This window comes from Semicossyphus pulcher, unplaced genomic scaffold (genome assembly GCF_022749685.1).
Source record: "Semicossyphus pulcher isolate SPU_LCO1_2020_fin unplaced genomic scaffold, fSemPul1.0.p SCAF_3, whole genome shotgun sequence".
Lineage (NCBI taxonomy): Eukaryota > Metazoa > Chordata > Actinopteri > Labriformes > Labridae > Semicossyphus > Semicossyphus pulcher.
In genome coordinates, this window is record NW_027211704.1 from 2,720,937 (window position 1) to 2,738,102 (window position 17,166).

The following is a 17,166-nucleotide window of genomic DNA, read 5'->3' on the forward strand; positions in this document are numbered from 1 at the left end:
AACATGCTTGTTGAAGTTTGGCTATCGGCCATATCTGATTTTTTTGTAAATAATACGTGTGTGATTTTTCCTGATGATAACTTGGACCTTGTACTTCCTTCATTGTATAGGGTGAGATAGGGAAAGAAGCCCTGGTACTCAGTGCCCTCTGTGCGCTCTCCTGGTGCAGTCATAAATACACAACACACCTTGCGTTATTTTTTTACTGTATTCTACACAAGAGATTATTTTTAATAAAGCAATTCCCCACTCTGAGATGTCCTTTAATTCATTATTCTGGCGACAGGTTAAGGGCTCTTTGCGGTTCTAGAAGCATCGGAACAGCTGATTTGAAAGCTGACAAGTAGCATTCCTACACAACGGGTTATCCCTTGAATATATAACACAGTAATTAATATCGGCTTTTGTCCAAGATACAAGACAGGCAGGCAGGGAAGAGAAGAAGCCATTCAACTGTCACCGTTAAGTATTTGTCAATGAATCGGCTATCGGCTTGTTCCTGCTCTAAACAATCGTTATCATATAGGATTTTAAAAAGTCCACTATTGGTCCACCTCTAGTCGAGATAAATGCTGACAGTGCATCAGAGGTGCTGTGTTAAGGTGGTGCCCCGCGTGTATGTGTCCTTGTTTCCCATGTGGATCAAGACAAAGTCACACTGGTCATTAACTCCATTGATCTCTTTTGAAGCTAGGTAATCATGATTGATTTGCTGCTCGTCAGCTGATTGGCCTCATTGGCATCTGTGGGGGGTGAACTGTCCAGCTGCTTGTTCTTTGGATAATGACACACAAGGTTAGTCACAGGCTCCCTAAATGCTTTCACTACTATTGAATCACCTGCAGTGACACTAATATAAGGCGATAAAAAAAGATGAGTATAGAGTTTTATTGTAGCATTTCCAAGGGAAAATTAAGTCTGGGTTTAATAAATCATGAATCACGCAGTGGGTATCAAAAGAATCCTCTGCAGAGACGTGTCAGCAATTGTAATTTGTAGGTTTGTGAGCAGTGATATAACACCAGCCGACACCCTGCAGTGCAGTGTTGTTTAAGCCTGCCAGTTTCCCCTTATTTCCTCACTTCTTCCGCTGCTCCGTCCCTTCCTTCATCCCTCATGCGCTCCGTTCAACCTTCCCCCTTGTAGCCGTGCCTGATTCATTTTCCCAGTAACAGCCTCGGTGCCCTGTGATTTATATGTTTATGGTCATTACTGACGTTGAGTAATACATTTCCGTTTTTCCCTTCTTCTCCGTCTTCCCCCATCTCTCTTTTGGCAGAGCCCTGGGGTCCTGCGAGGAATATCAATTACTTTGTGCCTGTTTAATCACAGTCTTCCACTTCCTCTCACGGCAAGCAAGAGAGAAGTTTGTTGTTTTATTCTATCTCTGTCAAATTCCCTATTATCCAGCCAAGACCGAAGCCTTTCAAACCCCCTTTCATGTAAGAATTCCTCTGCAATTTGCTCTCATTAGTGATAAATTGTGTTTTTTTAGCTTGTGAGCATTTCTAACAGGCTGATGTTGAAATATTTACCGACACGATTACAATGCAAGCTATGCAGTGTGATGATATCTTCATCGCTAAGCCTGCCTTCGCTGTGTAGTCTTAGTTGCTCCGTCTGAATCCCTGCTCATGTTTCCTTTTTAGAGGGATGACTGATTGTATCTATTTCAGGATGTGACCCATATCTGATACCATCTTAACTGACAGCTAAGTCAAGAAAAAATAAGCAGAGCAGCTGTAACGGAAAACATCACAATCTGTTTCCTTACACTTTATGCCTCTTGCGCTTGTTTAAAACACATTTCAGTTACAGTGCGTTTTCCTTTCTGGATTTGATTTGAGGCGTCGCGAGTAAAATCAAATGAGTGGTTTTGGCGTGTTTTTCACATTGCTGTTAGTCATTGTTTTCACTGCCGAAGCTGACTCAGGCAACCTCCTGTGGGTGCCAACATGGTAAAAGATACAATAGTTACACACTGAAGGAAAGGAATGTATTCTGACTGTCAGCAGCTCAACTGGAGCACCTCAGGGTTAAGTGCCTGGCTCAAGAGCAGGGTCAAGTGCGGCACTTGGGTGGATTTTGTGTGTTAGCTAAGGTGATGTCTTATTTACTTTGGCCTCGCAGGTTCTCCCAGCTGGTGATGGGATGCAGTCATGAGCAGGAGGCTAATGTGACACCTCAGTACAACAGTGGCAGTTGGTGTTAGACAGGGCAGACAAGTGGTATCAACAGATGCACAGTACCAGCTAGGGATGGGTACGGAGGGCCGGTTTTTAGGTGGTACAGGTTCCAGGCTGGTCAGTGCCAAAATATCCACCGGACAAAGGGTGCTGCTATGAGTATGTTTGTAATGTTAATTAATTTAAATGTAACATAATGTAGCTGGCATATTCATAACTGTCCCTTAATGATGTCAAGCAGCTGTCAGCAGGGGCTTTGCAGTTACATAACTGCTTTAATACATTCTGGGCTTCATGGGAAAGAGAGCAAAACATTAAGAAATATGGGCTCATTTACTAAATTTAAAGCAAATAAAATCTTTTTTTTTTTGTATAGCGCCAAATCATAACTAAAGTCGAGACACTTTACAAATGAGCAGGTCTAGACCATACTCTTTGTTATGTTATTTACAGAGAGACCCATCATGAATCACCATGAGTAGCACTTAGCAACATTCAGCACACTGGCAGAAAAACTTCCTTTTAACAGGCAGAAACCTCGAGCAGAACCAGACTCGTGTTGAACAGCCGTCTGCCTCGACTGGATGGCCGAAAAGTGGGATAGAAGGAGACACAGGATAGAGACACAAGAGAGCAACCAGCAAGAACAGCATAGTCATGATGATGATGATGATAAAGCAGCAATGAGGAGCTTTCTCTGTGCTCGTCCTGTCCTGTACATATTTGCGTAGTATTCTTAAAAGGAAAATCTAATCCTGCTACCTTTTCACAGTTTAACATACGAATCATTGTGAAATTTTGTTGGGTAAAATGTAAACAAAGTCGACCTGCATGTTGTCGATCACTGTCAGAATCCAGCCTGGTGACAGCACAGAGAGGTGTTCAAAATGCCTCTATTGATATTTATTTAGCAGACGCTTTTCTCTAAGCGACAATCTGAGAGTTAATACAACACGAGCAGGGATCTGGACAGGAGGGAACCATGTGAGTAAGTGCCAACAAACACTGGTGCAGACAGGCAGAGCACAGGGCATTATCGACAACGTGGTCGTAATCATCATCTATTACAACATCATCATCATCGCCGTTATCATCGTGAATATCCTAATCAATATCATCATCATGAGTATCAACATCATCAATGTATATGTATACATGTATATATAAGTGTGGAGGTGATCATGACAGAGCTGGGTCTTAAAGGTGAAAGGGACTCTGCGGACCGAATGGAGTTTGGTAACTCAGAGAAGAGTTGTGGGCCCTGTTGTGACGGTTTGCTCTCTAAGGTCATAAAGCTCCATCAGTATTACATTAAAAGTGTTTCAGAACTGCTTAAAGACTCCTAGCAGTAGGTTCAATGAATATTCAGCTTAATGCAATTTACATTTATTTAAACCTAAGTTGTGTTTATCAGGGTAACACAAGTAACCTCATGAAACAGATACAATAATGTGTATATCCGAAGCAATGCAGTGGCTACACCAAGTAACATTCTACTGCCCTGCACATATGTAATGTTTTAGCTGTAAGATTAATGCATTCCTTATGTGGTGTGAAAACATCAGATTTCCACACAACCAGAGAAAGTAAAATTTATACTAATCAGTTAAAAAATCCCAGCTCACCAAGGAGCGCATGTCCTGCACGGTTGCTTACAGCGCTGCCCGCCATAGAGTCAAGTGGTCAGCAGCAGGGCAGTTAAGCAGTTACATCTTCTCAATCATGTCAGATTTCTGCACCAAAATATGCAGAGTAGTATCAATGAGGATATCTATAAGTATTGATATCTTTAAGCAGTATCAGTATCAATATTTGTATCAATATAATCCTAACGATACCCATCCCGAGGATGAGCATACCGACTTGCAGTCATTTGATTGCAAGAGAGGAGGTTTGGGAGAGGGGGGGGGCCTCCAGTGAGAGCAAAGTCAACCTCCTCATTACTGGCTCCTTGTCAACCAACATCAAAGCTTTCCAGAATTATTCACTTGAAAGTTCCTGGTTAGCACCGGCTTTATGCTGCCTGAAGAGAAACATGCTTCGGTTTTCATTTGGGTGACTTTATATATTTCAGCCAGCTGCAGCTAACTTCTCTCCATAATATGCAGCTCTCTCAGCACAGAGCCCTAATGAACCGAGACTCTCTCTACAGTACGGCCTTTTTCCCCTTTGAATTTTACTCTGCCAGCCAGGTAGATGCCTGCAGCATTTATCAAAGAGACTGAGGCACTATCCCTTAAAGGCAAAACTACATAAGCCCTGAATCAGTGAAATGAAGTGTAAGCATATGGGCATTTTAGGCTCTTAGATCCATTATTCAGTGGGTGAAAAACATACTGTATAAGGAGCTTACTCGAGAGGCGGAAGAAAAACTAGCAGAAAAATAGCAAAGATGCGAGTAGTGCTGTCCTTATCAGTCTGATAACAGAAGATGTGTTTCTTCCCTAAGCTGTGTTTTCACCAAGGAATTCCTTTGCCTCTGATGCAAATATCAGCTGGCTTGTAAATTGGGCATGGTGGTATAATACCAAACTACTTGAAGCTGGCGCTGCACCTCCTCGGGACATGGTTTAATGACTGCCTCCTGTGGATGCAGACGCCATGTGGGTTTACTCTGCAAGTACTGCTATTTTCTAATACACAGATGTGATTATTTTCTCAATCCCTCATGTAAATCCCAATGTGCTCTCCTTTTTTCATCTGTAGACGTGCCTCAAGAGGACGCAAGTTAGTGAATCTACAGCTGTGAAATGGGATAGATTTGAGTTACAGACACATGAATTACAGTCTTTCTCCAAATGTATTTCAATATTTAACTTTGGAGCTGGAAAGCACAGAATGATGATGTACAAAATGAAGCTAAAAGAGAAGAGAGGCAGAACTGTGTACCCTGCCATGACAAAATAGAAATGACCTTGCATCTCTTTGTGTTAGCTTTCTAAGCAGGCTGAATTAACTTTCCCCATCATTCTCACCTCTCTGATGTGAACGGCATACATGCCAAAGCACCAACCCGCACCCTCATGTTTATTAATTTCCTTCAGCGAGAGATGCGCTAAATCATTGACCCTCTTTTAGTGCCTCGTGCTCCAAGCGAGCATGGGAACGAGGAGGGCGTATTGATTTTGCCACCTTCTCATCAGCATCCAGGCCCTTATTTGGAATGAGGAAATGGTAAATCTCATATAGTGAGCCCCTGTCAAGGCCTGTCTAGATCCTAATCTTCACTGGTTGATGGCTCTCTAATCTACAACTCATTTGAGGTTTAGGAGGTAAATGTAAAGAATTAAACATCACATTAATTCTCAGGACATTCCCTGGAAGGATTTTATCCATCATAGTTTGCATAAGACACACTAGCAGAAAACAAGCTTTGCATAGAGTGCTGCTAAAAGTCCTCCAACCAGAAATGACTTCTGGATCCCTTCTCGCAAGATCAGTGTTTGTTGTTAGATGTCTGAACATGTCTTACGTGTCTTAAACAAGTTGGTTTCCAAAAAGGTAGCTAAATGAGACGACTGAGGTTGTCGGATACAAACCTAATCACCCACCAGTTCAAGTCATATGTAGGTGGTGTATTTGGTATGTAGCTTAAGGTTAGATTTCAACCTCTGGCTACTTCATGTACGTTTAAAAAAATCACAAAAGTGGGGGTGCCGTTTGAGCTCTGTTGGTAGAGAATGTGCCCCATATAAAGAGGCTCAGTCTTCGCTGCATCAGCCTCTGGATTCACTCACTAACCTCGGTGCATGTCAAACCCACTCTCTCCTGTCTTTCCTGTCTATCTTAAGCTGCTCTGTACAAAAGAGGAAAAATCACAGAAGAGGCGTTCATGATAATACTTTGCTCCAATATCTAATGAAAAAAATCCCATTGTCCTTTTTGTCAAAGAAAACTTGGGTGATTCAAACTTCAGCGTTGGCCTCAAACAATCTGCAACCCTGCAGCACTTTATGTGGGGGCTCGGTTTCATTTTCGAGAGTCCAGGTGACTCACTTTCTCTAATAAAAGATAGCTTGTGAGAAGAGACCATTGCAAAGTGAACGGCAAAATCTCTTTACTGTTTCCTTGTGTTGTTTCCTTCTCCGTGTCTTGGACTCCTCATCATCTCTGTTTTAATACTCAATGCGAACGCAGAAACGAAGAAAAATCACTCTCTGGTGATTTAGCAAACGCAGCTCTTTTTTTACGATGTTGTTCTGTGTCCGTGTTGGGCCCGTTGGTTACATTTGCAGGAACAAGCAGCCACCAGGGCACAGACTCATTATGAAGTTATTGGACGCTGAGGTTTTGCTGACTGAAGTGTGACTTAAACTTTCCACCCACCTGCTCCAAAGCGGGATGAAAATTGATTTGCTTTGGGTGGAAATTATAGACCTTGCAGCCAAAAAAAAAAGCTGTTATGCAAGTGTGTAAAATGTAGCAGACTGATTAGTGATCATTTGTCAGCTGATAGATGGATGGATGGATGGCTAGAGGACTGAAAGCATTATCCAAGCCTTTAGGACTGAGGTTTAATGGGGAGCGATCAACAACCGTGGCTGATGCTTCTCTCATTAGCCAAACTATCCACGTCTCTGACAAACTTTTATTTTATCCAAAGACACAATTTAATTCAGTCAGCAAATGAACAGAATCTAATCATGTTTTAAAAAGTGATGAGAGCGTCGGGCTCCCCCGAGTGTTGGCTCTTTTAGTCCTGCAAATAAATCGAGGTACTTCCAATAATCTAGTTATAAACTCCCCCTTGGAGCGCTTGTCATATTATCTGACATGACAAATAGATCTGAGCCCATGCATCTGGCCCCCACCCTCCCTCTCTCCCACCCTTTGTGCTCCCTCTAGTCTTTTTTCCCACCCCCTCCCTCCCCTCCCCACTGCTCTCCTGAGGTTTCCTTGAAGGTATCACCTCTGAATACTCAAGCAGGAGCAGAGTTGCACCATGTGCACCGCTCAGACATTCACGTGGGATTGGCTGTGATGAGTTGGGCGATACTCGTCTTGCTTGGCCGTCCATCATCTGTCGAGGAATGGCTGTGGGACACCAGAAAATATTTGTTTGCCACCTAACAGGGGTCCCATATATTTTGTGGCATTGATGGAGTAGTTGTCAACATCAGTGCGTGTGAGCGTCGCATGTGGGCATGTGTTTGAGGCTGTGTGTGTTGCAGTGAATAAAGGAAAGCAATTCTGGACGTTGACATGCCATTGCTGAACAACACATCATCATCAGTTTTTTTGCACCTTGTCCTCAACAGTGTTTTACTTGCAACTAACCGAATAATGCGGTTTCATTGGCTGTACTGTATTGCCAGCATTGCACATGCAGGGTTTAGCGCTCATTTTAGTAAGAAGAGCACAAAAGTCTGCCAAACTGATGTCTGTCTAACAAGCACTGGACTTTTATCCAGGAGGTAGGAGTTCAATTCCTGTGCTGACCTTTATATAGAAGTTCCCTTGTTTTTTCGTTATGTATTGAACGCTAATTTGTGTGTTGCTTAAGTTATTAGCAAAATGTAACTAGGTTATGTTACTGTGAGGATGGGGACCTCGGAGACACACTGATTTGGGAAGGACAATATGGACAGAATGATTCCGGACAGAGAATCCAAGAGGATGCTTTAATTTCCAAATGCAGTGTCATACAGTAAAGGACACGTGTGGGTGTGAGTGGCTCTGAAATAACAAAGAGAAAATATGTTTGAATGATATTCTATCAAATGTACACATTCACAATTATCCATCTCAAATCTGGGTTCAAAGCTCTCTATTTAAACGTTACACCCAATATTCAGAGAACCACAGTTATAAAGTAACCTAGCTTTAATTCGCTATCAAGCTAGCTACCTTGTGGCCCAGCAATGATCATCCAAACAGAAACGGGAAAATACACAAAGGTATCCGTGCCAACGCAGAACAAACTTGCTTTTAAGTTACAGAAGCAAAAGCAATTTCTCACCTCGATCAGTCTCGCACACAGATCAGAAGGGAGAGGTTAAAGGGGAGTTAATTGTCCATGCTGATGACCTAATCTGCAACGTCACTGAACTGGAACTGATGCCTGCAGTGCGTGTATCCGTGCGCTCCTCAGCGCTCACACCAGTCAGCCAGCAGCATGCACAGGGGCTTTTGAACAGTAACTAACATAAATACATACATACTACACATTTAAAACCAAGTCAAGATCTTTCACCTGAACCTTACAATGAGTTAAAAGTTTCACATCGTTAACCACGTGTTAATTATTGTTGCTGTATTTAGAGTGAGAACGCTTGAGGACAGACAGACAGACAAAAAAAACAGGTTGGCCATGGATGTGCTGTCCTCCCTTCCAACAGTGCTCTGACATGCCTGTACACAACTCCACACTGATGATGTGTCCTGCAGCCAGAGTGTCCAGCGTTATTTGCCCTCTGGCCTCTGGAGCAGCACTGATGTGTGTTTCAGCTCGTAACTGATTAGTCTGAATGCCGGTGTGAGTTGGTGACTGCCAAACTGTGACTCATCATGTGGCGATCATTTCTACAGCGAGAATGTTGCTCGGTCATCATTAGAGTTCGCAGTAGGGATGGGCCTTATAGTCATAGCCTGACGACGAGGCACGATTTTGATCATCTTTGTTTTTATTTGCAGGAACACTAAAACATGATTAAACCTTCATATTGTTAGAAATGTTTTTGTGCAAGGCATTTGAGAAAGACTGATAAAAGATGCGCGCCATGTACAAAGCTGTTATCATTACACATATTCAAAAAATCAAAGAGATCTAACTCCACTGTCACTGCGAGATGCTTCAAGAGCAAGAACAAGGCAGTGGAATGAATTTTATGTATCGCCTTTTTTTGGTTATTTCACAGCTGTGATTATGCACATGCATACTCCAGGATCTGCTACAGTTTGTGAATTATGCTTGCATGCAGGCGCTATCTAGAGAAACTTGTAACAAAGTTAGGCCTGGAGTTTTCCCTTATTACTAAAAGTATCAGCGGATGAAGCTTCCCAGGATTTAAAGTTTGAAGAACAAACATTGCAAGCTTACTAACTTTTTTTATTTTTTAAACTTCAGTCAGAACCGCTCCCTTTAAATGTGAGACAACCAGAGGTTTCATGCTGTGTGACAAGAAGCAAAGTCACATCCACGCTGAGTTTTGAGCAACCCGAGTCTTATTTTAGAGTGGTGCAAAATTAATGACATTTCTTCAGCAACCATAATGAAAATCATACACTGAGACTGGAGTTTCTTGCTGAATATATAACATCGCCGTGACAGACTTTGAAATAGCACAGAAAAATAGGATACGGCATGACTGGCAAAAAGGGGAATGCAGCTAATGTCTTGATTGTCACGTAACTCCTGTGCGTTATTTGCATTGGTGTCAGACAGAAATAATGACGAGATACAGAAGAAAACACATTCTATCTGAACCATAGAAACCTGGGACTTTCATAACAGCATGTCTGTGCATTATAATCCTGTTCACACACAAGGTGACTGTTAAAACATGTAATATGAGCCTTTTTGTCTTCGTAGAGGAGCGAACATGAATAACCGCACGGCTGTTGCTTAGCGAGTTGCTTAGCTTTTATTAGTATGTATGAAATGATGCAGATGGAGGTCCTGAAAGCCGACTCAGTAATCACTGATATTAGTGAAGAGATCCCCAAGCAGCGTGACTCCGGGCCTGCCCTTATGAATTGGCTTTATGAAAATGCCACCAAGTGACATATTTAAACCATTCAGCTTGATAACTGTGTCGCTCTCGGCTCTTGTGTTAAAAGGCAGCATGCTGTCCCACCGGTACTCATCTTAGTAATAAAGATTGAGAGAGAGGGAGGGAGGGAGGGAGGGAGGGAAGGAGAGGTAGAGGGCGGCGAGAACGTGAGAGATAGAGTCAGACTGAATCGAACAGAGATAGAACGAGTAAAAGCCGATTTGGAAGAGGTGAAGAGGAAGGCAGGAGACGAGGGGACCTCACCGTGGGGGTAATGGCTTGGACTGGGTGATAATCACATTCAGAAGAGGAGCCGGTGCCGCTGTGTAATGCCACAGAAGATCGACCAATCAAAGAGCGGCTTTCTTTGCCCTCTGACCCGGCTCTGTTCACATCTGACACGTCAATCAGAGAGAGAAGGAAGAGGCTCTGATGTGTGTCTCCTCTAAACGGGCTGGTGCTGCTATGGATTCAATTGATTCCAAAAGCAGACATATGATATCTCCATTGATTTGTCTTCTTCTGCTATAAATTCCATCTGGCATCCATCAACAACTTCAATGCAGCGCTAATTGCACTGACCTTAGCAACATCCCTCTGCTTCTATCTCTGTTTCAGTCTAGTCTTGCTGTTTTTTTTCACACTAAAAGCACTTGGCGGCCTGACTGCTGCCAGCTGCTATCATCATTAGATACCCATCACTGCATGGTGTAAATTTCAAGCATGTCATAAATATCAACACCACTTGAGATGCAGCGTGTTCCCGCTCCGCCTGCAGCCTGCTCTCGTATGAGCAAATATTTGACTTCAGTCTGCATCACAACGTCCACTGAGGAGCACCCTCTGTTTGGCCTCATTGCTCATTGTTGGTTCGTCAGAGCCGTCCGAGGCACTGCAATGGGCGAAGTTTGGCAGAGAACTGGAGAAGAACATAGCACTCAGCTGTGGATGAGATCTTTCCTTTGAAGGCTTTAGTTGGCAGCGTCAGCGTGTGTCGAAAAGCGAGATCTGCTCTGCAGTGTTAAACAGGCAGTGACACGAAGCAGCTGCTGCAGGGAGCCGTTTCTACCCCACGGCTGTTGGCTTTTCTAAATGAACCAGCCGCTTTCTGTTTGACATAATGCTACTGACCATGAGCACACAATGGGAGATTTTTAGCACTAATATTTGAGTTGGTTCTTTAGATTATTTTCTGCTGTTTAAGCCTTTTTTTAGATTATAGTTATGAGTGGAGATAAACGGAACAAATTGGTACAAAGTGAGCCTTTAACAGGCAGTTCTTGGCGAAGTTAAAAACTTGGACGTTGCATCTTTGTCTGCTAAACCACAAGAACACTTCAAGTACCGACTGAATCTTTGTTCTTTTATTGTGGTTAAAATGTTAAGCAGGAGTTTCTTTCAAAGCCTTTGAATGCTTGCTTTCAACAAAACTGACTGAGGGGATTTTAAAATTCTGTTTCATGACTCAAAAGGCAGAGTTGACTTCAAGCATAAATTCAAACAATGCACCAGCTCCAGACTCCAAATGAGATACTTTTTTGCTCTTCTTTGTCTTACATGATAGAAAGTTGTTGTTTGGACAAAGCAAACCTTGGTGAGTGCTCTTTAGTTCTTCTTTCTTGGTCCGTAATGACGAGCACGGCCCGGCATTAAACCTTTCTAATGTTTTAAACAACCAAAAATCTTATAATCTTATCTTATCTACAGTATGTCAGCGGTGTTGGAAGCTTTATCTAGAAGGAGAGAAAACCACAGCATAAAATAGCTCAGACATTCAGGCGAGTTGTCTGTTTACTGTTGCTAAATCGACTTTCAAATACTTGATGCTTATGCAGAGCTGAGATTGGTCTTCAGCCTTCATTCTGAATGCACGACCAAATCACACGGCAGACAGAAAAGCGGCACTTTCACTTATGCCTCTGATGAAAGCTTACCAGGCGGCACACGAGTGTGAGTCTGCTGCAGCGAGTCTGTCTTTTTATCATTGTCCCTGAATGTGCTATAACACAAGGTCAGGTTTAAAGGGGCTGCTCTGGTGCCACTGTGTGTTTACCTCATACATCTTCTGAGCACATGGGGGCTGTGCTTTAAACCTGTCAGTTGGTGCTTTTACTGTGTTTATTTTGACTTTTATTTCACCTGTGATGGCTGTATCACACCAGTGTTCCCTCCATCTTTTTTCTTTCATTCACAGTGTGGAAGAAAGCTAATGCCTTTATAACATGATACATTTATCTCAGACGTGTAGTGTGTCGCAGAGCCAACACAAACAGACGTTCCTAGTGTTATAGTAAACTCTGGATTAATCATTCATCTGGACACATTGATACGATAATGAGCCGAAATCTACACCATGAACAGCAGAGGGGGTTTGGTGCTGACTTTTATTCACTGTTCTCAAAATGTCATTTGACACTAGTCTCTCTTGAATTTGTCACTTTCTCTTCCTAAAATATAAATTCTTTTAAGGGAGGAGGTTTTTCTGCAGACATGCTGGAGCTTTTAGTCTACAAAAGACTCTAATTGTTCTGAACACATACCAGTATCAGAAACGCCTCGGATACAGCCTAACAGCTCCCTAAAAGTGAAGCCAAACCCTCTCTATTGCCCCCTGCTGACTGGCTGCAGTATAGGTCATAAAGCCCGCCTCCTCCATGTTAACAGATGGGACATCAAACTATAAAATCAAAATACACATCAAATACATTTTTCTCAAACATGGTTTCTGTCATTATAGTTAGTTCTTATCCTGCTGATTTACGTCCAAGTGTTCATTTTTCTGACTGATTTTTTAATTTATTATTTGATGCTGTAAAAAGGATGATTGACAGCTCTGTTGACAAATACCTCTGGCAGCCGATCAGTTCTGGGTAAGCAGAGTGGAGGACGATCCGCGAGAGGAAACATAACTAAAACAATCACTACAGTCACTGAAGTTTCCATACCTGTGAACACGAGAAGCTGTTCTGCTGTTAAACACGCCCGTGTGCGGGATCCTTGCTGTTTTTTTGGTAAGTTAAGTGTGTGCTTGGGTTAGTGGAAGTGGCTACGGCCGCTCCACCCGCTGATCTCTACTGCACAGACTCTGGCTCCAAATGACGTCACCATCACAAGATGGCAACTCTTATCACGGGGGCTGTTTTGTAGAATGGGAGCAGACTGGGAGCCGTCCATCTGTATATACAGTCATTGGCCTAAATGCAGACTCTGTATTGGCAAGTACGCCAGTCCATACGCTGATCCTATACTGTCATGTATTAGCCTTTTAGAAAAATCAGCTTGTTTGGCCAGAAATGAATTCTACTGCGGCACTCCAAAACAGTAGCCTACACAACAAGTCGCACTGTGCCAAACCAGAGACTGCTCAGAGCTTTGCTGCCTCCATGGATGTATATTTGCTGCCATCAGAAACTGCTGTTGTACAGCGGCCAAGAAGAGCTGATTTAAAATAATAATATATGTGACGATTGCAAACAACAACAGTACGATGCTAGAGAAGAATGTAATGTTGGTCAGAGGTACACTGAATAAAGCAATGCCATGTTACAGATCAGTGTCTCTGCACTGTTTTTGGTGGACTCATGAAATAGAGAGATGTGCCACAGGAATGTTCTCCATACAGACTTCTGATTCATTCTAAGATTTATGTAATTTTAGAGCAGTTCAGTTTCAGTTAAGTCCAACTGTCAACCTGGATATAAAAGAGTTTTGTCATAGCTATTTGTATGGATTTGTTCATGTTTTGCAAAGGGTTTAAGCTGAGCCTGCACTGTACATTCTAACAAGCCTCGTTTACCTTGGAAAAGGACTTAACTGTATCAAGTCATGTGAAATGATTCTGTGTTTAGCATGAACATGCGTTATCTGAGTAAGCTGTGAGCTCTTAGTGTGTCCACTGTAAAACCTGATAAGTTAGTTCAACTCAAACCATTTGAGGAAACGGAACACTTTTATTTATTGTTAAGGTAACTTAGATTAATAAAGTAAACATACCCATTCCATGCAGTGTATTGAGCTTAAAATAAGTGAGTATTTTGAATTCTTTTTTTTCAATAGCTTCCATGTCATGTGACCCAGTGTCCTCAAATCAGTGTCAGATGTTAATACTCACTTGGACAAATAAGACACACCTCATTTTATTGGATTTAATTGCTGCTAATATTTTATATTCATATTTTTATAGAAAATGTTTTTTTCCCCACAGACATTCACCATCATGATGGCCATTGCAGACGCACCCTCACAACAATCAATGTTACCGTAGGCTGCCAGCCACCGCTAGCTGCAGCACCGGTAGTCAAATGTTTCAAAGTAATTTCGCAATATCTTTTTTTCGTAACCTCCAAAGATGAATGTTCACTTGCTAATGTTAGCTTAATCCAGTGCAACTTTTTACTCTGACTTTAACATTTTCAAATAAGTTAAAAATAATGACCTCATAATACAGAAATGTCACTGTTTCCTCAGTTTTCTGCAACAATCATAAAATGCAGGTTTCCCTCTAAAATACTCCTCTTCCAGCAGCTACAGACGCGGTGTAATTCCAGTATCTTTTTCTCTTGTGCTGTCACTCTGCATCAGAGCAGCCCTCGGGCGGGGGTTTACAATTTTTAAAGATGCTATGAACTCAATTTAGACTAAATAAGTTAATGTAACTAACTGTTATCAATTCAAGTTAGTTCAATCAATGTATGTCAAATTTATTTGAGCATTGAGTTAGCTTACTTGTTTTATTAAGATAGACTGTTGTGGACAGTGTGGCTACACAACAATGATCCCTGGATGTGTGTGAGAGGGTTACTCATATACACCTTTTTTTTGTGCACTATCACACTGGTATTGGATCGGTACTCGTTCAGGTACCAGAAAAGGAAAAAAAATATATACTTAAACACCAACCAGTGAGCAAGATACATGAATCTGCTTTATTCTGTTTAGCTCTGCCTTACATTACATTCCTCTCTAACACCGCGCTGCTGTTGTTTGCTATTATCATGAAATAAATTACCTGGCAGCGCAGTGCAACTTTCTGTATAGGTTGCTGTTTTCAGGTGTCACAGAAGAATTTATTTCTGGTACAACAAGTTGTTTTCAAGAATAATAATTTATGGTAATGAATTGGAGCACTTACTGGCGTACCCCTGATCCCACATTTTAGGCTGTATTGGAGGCATTTGGATACTATTATTATACTACTATTATTATCTAAACAACTCTAGACAGATGTTGTCTGCAAGCATAAAAGCTACACGTTCTTCCATTTCCAGGCGAAACCTGCCGAGGTCTGTGTCTTATCACAGGACTGTTTCTCTTTCCAACCATACCGCTGAACAGGTCATTAAGTTGTGGATCACCTCTGTGCTTTTTTATATGAGAACTGTGTTGTCTGGCTACAGCCACTCACTTAAAAAAACACAGGTCATTGTTCTCAGCATATTACTTCCTCCCAGCGGGGGAGCTTGTGGGTCTAACAGTCTGTGTATCAGATAGCGATGGCCTCCGTTGAAAGGTGAGGACAGAATATTGTGTTTGGGAGAAAGGCGTCATTGCCGTTGGCCTCCGTCTCATTCTACCACAGCATCTTGTGGGAACAGACCGAGCACGGTGCTTGTTTACTTGCTCTTTGTTTTTTTTCTCCTCCTGTGCAGGCCGAATCCATTGAATCCCACAATAACCTCAGAATATGAATGCTAGACTATTGATTGAGCGCTGCCTCGGAGCAAAGTAATAACGCTGCGTGTCAGCTCTTTTTTGTGATATCTTTATTTTGTCATTTTTACTCCCTTTCTCTGCTCATTTCTAATCCTCACTCTAATGACATTTATGAGGGATGCATAAATTATGTGAGAGAATCAAGCGTCTATCCGGTCTAAATATATCTATGTGTGTGTGTGTGTGTGTGTGTGTGTGTGTGTGTGTGTGTGTGTGTGTGTGTGTGTGTGTGCGTGTAGTAGGAAAGAGAAAGCTGTGCAGAGACCGTCCATTTATCCATGTTTTTGCAGTTTTTGAGTATTTGTGAGTGTGTGTGTGTGAGACTATATGCATGTTCTGAGTAATGGGCTTTGTGCATCCTCTCGCTGACGGCCAGGATGTATCCATGGCAACTCCAGGTCGATCCTAGCTGTGAGCTGGTGAGAGGGACTTGAAAGAGAGCGTTAAACCTCTCCTCTCATCTGCCCCGCGCTCTTCTCGCTCTGACCATGGCGAAATGCGTGGCCTTGTTGAAATCCCAGCCCCAGAGGTATGTATATATATTGTTATGGTGACAGTGGACGCGCACATCACAACACTGCCACCTTTTGACCTGATGTGAAAGTATACCCCCAAAAAATCCTCATGTTGGTTTTTTTTCCCGTTTTGTCAGCTGAGTTTTGAGTTCATCTGTGGAGACAAACCTTTTCCTGCAATCTAAAAGCGCCGGTAATTGGTTTTGAAGATCCTTTTCGGGAGGCATTTAAGGACTTTTTTGGTAGTTGATAGCAGAGAGATGAGGTGAAATCAGGGGGAAAGGAAATGGAGAACAACATGAACCAAAAGTCCCCACATGGATTTATATCAGAGACCACTTAATGGTCCCTGGGCCACAAGGGCACGTCGGAGAAGTAAGTGCTTCCGTTTAATGCATTCAGGACTTATGATCAAAGTTTTTTATGTGCTTTTAGGGGCTTCCTGTTTCTTTAAATGCCCGAAACTCTCTATTTAATCTTCGATAATTTATGGCCTTTTTAAAAATCCTTCAGAAAGCTGCTTTTTTGATGTATTTTCTGTGGCTGAATGGTGAAATCTCTTTAGGAAACAATATGATCCTCTATGAAATAAGCAGTAATATCTTTATATGAATCGGTAGTGTGCAAAGGAGTAAAACAAACTGACAGAAGAGCTCTTGTCATCACAGTCAGCCTCTTGACCCTCTCAAAATGTTGCCTTTCAACTCTTTTGATGCTTTGTCATGGCACTTTCAGCCCCGAGCAGACTGCAGGAGTAGATGTGCTGCTGCTGCCCCCTAGTGGATAATAGTATACATGAGGAGGCAGAGTGAACACGATTTGAAGGCATTAGTAATCACAGTGGCAGGGATGTGGATGAAAAGACATAAAAAAGGAGATAAATGGGGGAGAATTTAGTAAAACAATCATGTTTGGTTTGGATTTATCCCTTTTGAGGAGAACTCAGATGCCAAAACAAACTCTGATTTATTGCAGCCCTGTGAGCCTCAATAAATCTGCCCTGACAATGTAATTAAGATATTTCCGCACAAAGTACATTAA

At 42.1% G+C, this 17,166-nt stretch overlaps 1 protein-coding gene across 1 annotated transcript in view; it reads left to right on the forward strand.

Annotated features, from left to right (window-relative positions):
• asic1b (acid-sensing (proton-gated) ion channel 1b) overlaps positions 1–17,166 on the forward strand; it is a 175,983-nt gene that overhangs the window by 95,586 nt on the left and 63,231 nt on the right. The gene's annotated exons all lie outside the window — the stretch shown is intronic.